Below are 7,849 nucleotides of genomic sequence, written 5' to 3'. Positions count from 1 at the left end.
GGTTTTATGAAAGAAGAAAGAAAGGAAGGAAGGAAGGAAGAAGGAAGGAAGGAAGAAAGGAAGGAAGGAAGGAAGAAGGAAGGAAGGAAGGAAGAAAGGAAGGAAGGAAGAAAGGAAGGAAGGAAGGAAGGAAGGAAGGAAGGAAGGAAGCAAGGAAGGAAGGAAGGAAGGAAGGAAGGAAGGAAATATAGCCAGTAAAACTGAGGCTAAGTGGGCAGTTTCTAGTCATCAAAATTTTCCTTCCTTTGGAGTGGAGAAGGAGAAGGAGAAGGAGAGGGAGAGGGAGAGGGAGGGGGAGAAGGGAGGGAGAAGGAGAGGGAGAGGACAACTACAAATTTGAGAATGGCTCTTATTTTTATAAATTTGACTCAGTTATCTATATGTTTGAGAAATGAGGCCTTTATCAGAGAAACGTCCTTCAAATTTTTTCACAATTAGTATTGCTAATTGTATTTCCTATTCCCCCCATTTATTCTATTCTCTCATTTTACCCTGCCCCTCCTCAAAGTGTTTTTCTTCTTACTATCCCTTTCCCCAATCCGCCCTCCCTTCTGTCACCCCCAGACCCCTTCTCCTCCTATTTTGCTGTGGGGTAATATAAATTTTTATAGCCAAGTGAATGTGTATGTTATTCCCCCTTTTAGCCAATTCTGATGACAGTAAGGTTCACTCACTCATATTCACTTCCCCCCACCTTTCCCTCTGCTGCAAAAGCTTTTTCTTGCCTCTTTTAGGTGAGATAATTTACCCCATTTTACCTCTAACTTTCTCTTTTTTCCAACACATTCCTCTCTCATCACTTAATTTTACATTTTAGATATCCTTTCATATTCAACTCACACTTGTTCCCTCTGTCTATATATACTCATACACACACAAACACACACACAGACACACACACACACACGTGTGTGTGTGTCTGTGTGTGTGTGTCTGTATGTGTGATCCTAATAATGAGAAAGGTCTTATAAATTACAAATATGATCTTTCCATGTGGGAATGTAGATGATTTAACCTTATTAGATTCTTCATGATTTTTCTTTCCTGTTTGCCTTTTTATGCTTCTCTTGAGTTTTGTATTTGAAAGTCAGCTTTTCTATTCAGCTTTGGTCTTTTCATCAAGAATGCTTGAAAGTCCTCTATTTCACTGCATATCCATATCTCCCCTGTAGGATTATGCTCAGTTTTGCTCAGTAGGTGACTCTTGGTTGTAATCGTAGTTCTTATGTCCTCTGGAATACCATATTCAAAGCCCTCTGATCCTTTAATGTAGAAGCTGCTAAATCTTGGTTTATCCCTTTCTTAGGAAGTTAGCATCAGCCCAAGGTGGGGTCTTTCTGGCTTCTTTTCCCCATTTTGTTCCTTTGAAAAGAAATGTTTCCCACCTGGCTATTGTTGAGTCTGGCTATTAGGTGGAATTGTAATTGCATTTTTGTTTGCTAAACTGTGACATTTACCTGAAACCAAACAGAGCTGCAGACACTTTATCCTGTTATGTGTGTCCCCTTCAGCTTAAGCCTAAAGAACCTGTCTGATGGTGGTATAATTATGTCCTTCCTTTTTTTCTTTTATGGAAAATTTCCAAAATGAAAACGAGTCATCAGGAAAAGACATGAGCTCAATGCAAGCATGCGAGATCTTGCTGTTTTCATTCTTAATGTGTAGTCATTCCATAACTTAAACAAGTAGGTGAATTAGCACTCAGGCTTGCCATCTGCCATCCTGCATAGTCACATGAAAGATAAATTCCTGTAATAGAACATTCTTTCAGAATTAAATGGGAATAATTGTTCAGATAATATAAGGTCTGTAAATGCTTCAAAATGATGTAAGAATAATTGGGTATTGCTACAACTGATTGAAGGACTTAGATGTTATTCTATTAATTGATGAAACTAAATCAGAAACATCTTCAGTTTGATTTGGGGAAGAGAATTTCAATGCAATCAATTTTCTTAGAGGGAGGTAACTTAAAGAATATTTTTTGTTACCTTACTAGAGAAGTTAATTTCATTCAACTTTATTACTAATGTGGAAATAACACCTATTTGTACTGTGTGTCCAGTGGTACAAATACATTTTATTATAAACAGTTTATTCATATGTGCTGCTTTGGATTTAAATGTTTACATATCCTCCCAAGTGTTTTATTAAAATTAGAATAAAATCAGCTTCTTATAAGGTAATTCCTTTGTATAACTGTTGAACCCAAGGGTATAAAACTTTCTCCTGCAAGAATGTTGTTACTTATACTTTCATGTATAGAAGTGAATCCATAATAGCATCTGATGCTCATAAAAGAATTGGAATCAGAGTGGAAACTTTTGAGAACGTAACAAGATCACATAATACTGTAGGTCAAATGTAAATGATTCTAATGGGGCTCTTGTTTTCTTTCTTTATTTTTCCCCATTCTGACCCCACTTCTAATTGTTTTGCTGCTCCTTATATCTGAGCCCTGCGTATTGATCTTGTTTGTCAAATTTGTGTATTCCAGACTAGAGTTCCTAATGAACAATGGATATCAGACCATACCTGCCCCCCCTCTTATCACTTGGATGTTTGCTATATTCAATTCCAGTCATCCCTCCCCCCAGGACCCAGCTTGTCAGGGACAGCTCTACATCCCATTCCAGTGAGAAGTAGTTACAGAAGATGAGACCTCTGTCTACTTTTCCCAAATGAATTTGGGTCCCCTTTTCTGGAGAGTGGAAATGATAAGATTAACAGGGGCCCCTCTGCCATGGACAAATGGGCCGACCAATGAAACGATGATATGTCTGAACAGGATATGCACAGATCTCTGAGTAACCGCCCCTGCCCTGCATATATCTGATTCCCTCTTGTCCCTGCCCACATGGCACATTTCCTCTATAAAAATCCCTTCTTGGGATTCTTAGCTTCTCTTGGCTGGCTGCTGCATCCCTTAAGGAGAAGAGCCCACTGGATATTTACCCAGAACAAGTGGGCAATGTATGCTAGTTGAAGCTGACAAAGAGGGTACAGAGAGCATTACTTCAACATCCCCTAGTTAGTTTTGATCATCTTGCAGAAGTTGGATTGTTAGTATAATAATACTAACATTAAATTGACTCAGAGTGTTCAGTCACTAGAGACAGCTCTCAGCTCTTAAGGATCATGTAATGTTGACCAATGAGCAAATAATGCAGCCGGTGTTTGATTATATAAAGGGCATTCTCCTCATGTGGCCTGTGATCAACAAGTCATAATCAGAAACCCATAGACCTGGGGATAGATAACCCAGAAGACGAACTGGATACCTTGAAATCAGTGCCATAAGACAGCATAATCAAAGCGGCAGTGAGGAAGAGGCTTGGGAACTCCCACAATTAGTAAGAGAATACAGACATCAGTGTGAATCTGCAAGGGAGGGGACAAAATTCCTGATGAAAATAGGTTTGATAGAATTGGTTTTATGGAGCCATTCTGTAGATAACCACAGTCTATGACAAATCTGTCTTGGGGGGCAATCCTATCCCACTTTCAGGGTAAAGACACGCTCCAATGGCATGAAACTTTAACTATGAATCTTCTTTGCCATGTCACATGTGTGGACATCAATCAGATTGTAGAAATGTGAAGGCAAGTTCTGATAATCTGGAGAAGGTTGGAGGAGGTTTTTGAAATCCTTCCCAGTTTCAGGAAAACTTCTCCTGACTAATATGAATCACAGGAATGGGGGTGGGGTGGGGTTGACCATTGGCAAAGTTACTCCATGCCACTCACTCTGGGCCTGGGGTATCTGATAGATCACATTAATGAGGTTGGGAAAAGTATTAATGGTGGTTATGACTACATTGTTCATCTCCCAGTATTTTGCTGTAAGCTTTCAGGAGCCATTGACTTTCTTTACACAACATACCAGGTAGTTTTAAGGAGCATTTGTAAAGTAAAGCACTCTGTCTTAGCTAATCTCCATTACTACAATTTAAATACCTTTCAGTCAGTCAACAAACATTTATTAAGTACTTCTTATGTTCCAGGCATTGGGGATACAAAGAAAGGCAAAAGCCAAGCTTGCTCTCAAGAAGCTCCCTGTCTAATGGGAGAGACAAAAGGTAAACAACTATGTATAGCAAGCTAAATGTACAGTAAAATGAAAATGATTAACAAAGGAAAGGCACTAGAATTAAGGAGCATCAAGAAAGGCTTCTTGTAGAAGTGAGATGTTGTTGTTCATCATTTTCAAAGAAGACCAATGACATCATAAGTTGCTGTCTTGACTTGCATGTGAATTGGATTTAAGTGAGGCAGAATTGCACAAAGTCATCAGCCTCACTCGCTCTTCCAAAGTCATCAAAGTCCAAATGGCAAGACAAAAATAGAGACTTGGCAATTGCCTGGGATGCAGTGAATGACCTTGGACTTAATGGAATTGTCCAGGTGGACCATACTTCATTAGACACTAAGGTGGTCGACCTGCCCTGAATTACTGAATCCTTGAAAGTCACTGATTTTAAAAATGCAATATAGCAGATATGTCAGATGCTTGTAGGTAGTGTGGTTGGAAATATTTATCCATTTCCAGAAGGACCAGTTGCCATTACTGATATGAAAGCAAGTAAGAAAAAAAATAAGGACAGTGAAAATAAATTCATCTGGAACCATGATTTTACTTTGTCACTAGAAAATATCAAAAAAGATGGTCCAGAAGAAATATATTGAAACACCATATGTGAAAAAGTAGGGAGGTTCCTGAGTACAATGCAGAAGCTATCATTGCCCAATGGGAAGTGACTGCAGAAAATGAAACAAAGAAAGTCAAAAACTAGGTTTCTTTAGCAGGCCTAGATATTGCCTGTCAGTGAATGAGTAAGCATAAGCAAGTCCATGGCTCCTCAGAACATGATGAGCTTTGAGAGATATTTAATTATATTAATAGTAGTAGTGAAGAGGAGGATGACAGAGATCCTCATAATCATGAAAATAGAAACATTATTGACACTGAAGAAGACCTAGAGAGGCAACTACAATATAAGCTTAATGAATCTGATGAACAGTGCCAAGAAAATGATCAAACAAGTCAAATGATCACAGGTATTTAGAAGCAGATTGTTAAAATTAGAGGTAAAGTCCAAGAGGCTGAAAGGAGAGAAAAATGGCTGAAGACCTCATTACCAAAGTAGAAAATCTGGCTCTTAAGACGTGTCTTCAGGCTGTGCTGGAAGAGCTCAAACAGTGGTTAGGGTGAGGGTTAGGATCACTACTGAAGAAATGAGGCCCTAGTCTGCAAATTCACTGTTGTCTTCACATTAGCAAGTGGCTTACATCCTTCGAGTTGAGGACAATATTAAGATTGTTCATATTCAAATTCGACTATTTGTATTTCACTGTTTTTCTGTGGCCTAGTTTGAATTTATCCCATTTCACTCTCTATGGTACTTATTATTTTGCTAGAATCTTATACACTAATAAGGAGATAGGTGAGAGAAGACTGGGTATAGAAGAGTTTGGGGATCAGTGAACTAACTGCTTTAGCTTCTACTAATTCCCACATTTAGGCCAGGGCTTTCCTTCTAAATATGAGAATTTGTATTATTATTGCTTTCTGGTAAGAAATAACTCAGCTCTCAGAAGATTTGAGTATAGATGCTATAAATCTTGTTTTGCATACAATTCAGTTTCTCAGCTGTTTTAGATAATTATTCTGACACATAGAGCAGCTAGTCATACAAACATACACACACATACACATGCACACGTACACACACCACACACATTGTTGTTTAGACATTTTTCAGTCATTCTCAAACCTCTGTGACCCCCTTGGGGTTTTCCTGGCAAAGATACTGGAATAGTTTGCCATTTCCTTCTTCAGCTCATTTTACAAAGGAGGAAACTGAAGCAAATAAGATTAAGTGACTTGCCCAGGGAGATAATTGCCACAGTAAATAAAAGGGATTATTGTGTAGCCCAAAAATACAAAAAAGCTTCATAAGTATGTTAGGAAGAAGGGAGGGTTTAGAGGGAAAAAATAATGAGTTCAGTTTTGGACATGTTGAGTTTAGATGTTTATGGGACATCCATTTAAAGTTTGGGATATTTAAAAGGCAGTTGGAGATGTGAGACTGGAGGTCATCAGAGAGGTTAGAGATAGATACTAAATTTGAGAATAATCAGTGTAGAAATGATTATTGAATGATATCATGGCTAATGATATCTGATAGAAGTTTCTCTTTGTGAGGGCACTGAAATATGGTACATTGATAGCATAATGTTGATATAGCCAAATGAGGTCGTAGCGGTTGAAATCATGGATCAAATGGTGAGCCATACAGATACATAACAGGTGAGAAACTAATCCCAAGAAAATACAGAGTCCATATTCTCAGTAGAATTATTTGGGAATATAGAGAATGGGAAGAATCTAGAAAATTGTGTAACAGTTCAGAATGAGCTACTGCTGTTGGCTTCTACACAACTCTAGAGATTTATTGAATCTTTTCAGTTCTGAAGAATCCACATTAGTCATGAACTTTCTGATGGCACCCATTTGCGAAGTGACCCACAAATATCACTCATTCAAATGGGGCCCAGAAGAGACAACAACTTTGGAAAACTCTATTATGTGTGTGTATATAATTTATCTTTATATACACGTACAAGTATATGTAAATAATATCTGCATATATATATATATATATATATATATATATATATATATATATATATGTGTGTGTGTGTGTGTGTGTGTGTGTGTGTGTGTGTGTGTGTGTTAGTCTTTCCCTCCATGGGCTCTTACGACCATGTGCGGCTCAGGTTTTTAGAGGTCTATAAACATGAGGTAGAGTGAGGACTTTAGAAGACACTTAGAGGTGGCAAAATCAAATGTCCATTAGGTTTCTGAAGCCAAAAGATTCCTGAAGCAGCTGTTCACTCTATGATTTTTGAAAAGCATTTACTCTTCTACTAATGAGATTTTCTTTCTACTGAACAATTAACACAAAACAATATTATCAATCTCTACCAAAAATTGCCTGTTATGAGCTGGTTCATATAAGATGGACCCTCAGTCATGGTACATTCAAGATTAATCCTGATAAGCTGCCTCAGGTATTATTGACCTCCAAAGAATGCAACTACTAGACACTGAGATCTCCATTTCAAGTTCTAACATCCTGCCTCTTCCACTATCACAATATTGCCTCATTTATGAAGAGCTGGATATTTAGGGAAGTCATTTTGTCTATACAAAATCAGAATTTAGAAGTCACAAATTTGGTAACAAGAGATCCTCTGAAGGATGGGAGGCCTGGGAAGTTCTAATAGGTAACTGAGCTACAGATTTCATGGATGGTATTTGAAAGGATCCTGAGGGATGGGAAAGATAAGGTCTTTCACTATGCTAATTCTTGATTAGTGGCTATATACTTTGTCAGAAAGCTTTGAACTTGGGAAGACCATAAATGGACAATCAAAGGCTGTCCCCTTTGGGGTCAGAATCAATGGAATAACTTTGCTAATGCCTCTCATTCCATATACTTTTTTGTAGATCATTTCTGTGTTCATCAGATACATTATATACCTTCAGCTTAAATTAATAAGAACAATTATAACCTCACAAAAGCAACAGAGGTAGGAAACTGGGTCCATCATCAAATGGGATGTGAGTCCCTAGTACTTAGCACAGAACCTGACATAGAGTATTCATACATAAGTATTTGTTGATTTATATGATTGGCTGTATCAATGATGCTGCTTGCAGCTACTGTGGATGTATAAGGCCAATAACACCAGAACACAGGAGGGCTGCTAACACATATTCTTTGATCTGCTTTTTTAAGGAAAGCAACTTTAAGGGGTTAGCAACGTTACTTTAATTAAACAT

At 38.0% G+C, this 7,849-nt stretch overlaps 1 pseudogene; it reads left to right on the top strand.

Annotated features, from left to right (window-relative positions):
- Positions 1 to 3,736: 3,736 nt before the first annotated feature.
- Positions 3,737 to 5,212, top strand: LOC118854677 (annotated as a pseudogene).
- Positions 5,213 to 7,849: the final 2,637 nt, after the last annotated feature.

The sequence above is a fragment of the Trichosurus vulpecula genome, chromosome 6, assembly GCF_011100635.1.
Source record: "Trichosurus vulpecula isolate mTriVul1 chromosome 6, mTriVul1.pri, whole genome shotgun sequence".
Classification (NCBI taxonomy): domain Eukaryota; kingdom Metazoa; phylum Chordata; class Mammalia; order Diprotodontia; family Phalangeridae; genus Trichosurus; species Trichosurus vulpecula.
The sequence above is the reverse complement of the archived record's forward strand: the minus strand, read 5'-3'. Positions and strand labels throughout refer to the sequence as shown.